The sequence below is a fragment of the Cucumis melo genome, unplaced genomic scaffold, assembly GCF_025177605.1.
Source record: "Cucumis melo cultivar AY unplaced genomic scaffold, USDA_Cmelo_AY_1.0 utg001072l, whole genome shotgun sequence".
Taxonomy (NCBI): Eukaryota; Viridiplantae; Streptophyta; class Magnoliopsida; order Cucurbitales; family Cucurbitaceae; genus Cucumis; species Cucumis melo.
Window position 1 is genome coordinate 15,763 of NW_026124383.1, and position 1,738 is coordinate 17,500.

Genomic DNA, 1,738 nt, shown 5'->3' on the forward strand with positions numbered 1-1,738 from the left:
ATTAGATAGTACCCATAAATCTCATGATGGGTACCCAAAGATTCATAGTGAACTTCGATAGGGGCTTCTCTTGAAGCAATAACGCGTTGATCTAGTCGCCATCGGAGCCACAAAGGACTATCTAAATTGATCCTTTTCTGGCGATAAGCTCCAATTGCATCATAGGAATTACAAAAAAAGGGTTCTTTCGTATATTTATAGTTATTATTGTAAATTTTTGCATTTTTATGATTTTTGCGATTAGATGGATTATACCGATTTGCACAAATACCTCGGCGATTCCCGCTCGTTAATACATAGAGTCCAATAAGCATATCTTGAGTTGGTACAGAAATGGGATCCCCAATAGCTGAAGACAGGAGATTCATATGAGAAAACATAAGTAAACGCGCCTCTGCTTGAGCCTCCAAAGATAAAGGTACATGAACAGCCATTTGATCCCCATCAAAGTCTGCATTGAATCCCTTACAAACTAATGGATGTAAACAAATAGCACGTCCTTCCACTAAAATAGGTTGGAAGGCCTGGATGCCTAATCTATGCAGAGTAGGCGCTCTATTTAGCAATACGGGATGCCCCTGCATAACTTCCTGAAGTATTTCCCATACAATGGGTTCTTTTTCCCGAATTTTACTCTTAGCAACTCCTATGTTCGAAGCAAAATGTTGTCGAATTAGACCACGAATTAAAAATGTCTGGAAAAGCTCTATTGCGATTTCGCGAGGCAATCCACATCGATGTAATGAAAGTGAAGGCCCTACAACAATCACAGAACGTCCTGAATAATCGACCCGTTTGCCAAGCAGAGTCTCCCGAAATCTTCCCTCTTTGCCTTCAATTACATCGGAAAACGACTTGTAAACCTTATTATGGCCATCCCTCATTGGTTGTCCGCGGATTCCATTATCAAGAAGTGTATCCACGGCTTCTTGTACCAATTTCTCCTGACACATTACTAATTCTCCTGGCGTAGATCTACTTGTTGTTAATAGATCAATAAGAGTATTGTTCCGATATATAACTCTTCTATAGAGTTCATTAATATCCGAGCTCATTAGTTTACCCCCATCTATCTGAATGATCGGTCTCAACTCGGGAGGAAGAACAGGTAATAGACATAAAACCATCCATTCGGGTTCTATATTTGTTCGAATAAAATGCTTAGCTAATTCCATACGTCTAACCAAAAAATCCTTTCTTCTTCCAACTTTTCGATCTTCCCATTCATTACCTGCGGGTCCTTCTTCGCCTAATTCTTTCCATTCTACCAACGAATAATCTATAATAAGTCGCAAATCCAGATCGGCTAATTGTTCTCGTATAGCCCCTGCTCCAGTAGAAATTTCTCGATTTCGAAATGTATCGAAGCCTTGGGTAGTAAAAAAAAGTGGGATGCTGTATTTCCAGGATTGGATTTCATATTCGAATGAACCCCGTAATCGTAAGAAAGTAGGTTTTTTAGCTATAGGCCTAGCAAAAGAAAAATTTGGATAGGATACTATAGGATCTCCCCCTTTCAAAATCGGACGTGAAAGTTTCTTTTCATCCGGCTCAAGTAGTTACATCAAATAAAGGGATTCCCGCTTTCAAATTCTATAAAATAAAACCCCCCAACTACTCTTTACTCAAGTTCTCAATTAAGACCAAAGAACATTACATTGATTCTTTTGCTTTTTTATTTCAATTTTCTAAGTTCTTTATTCAATATATCAATATTCAATATATCAATTACAACATA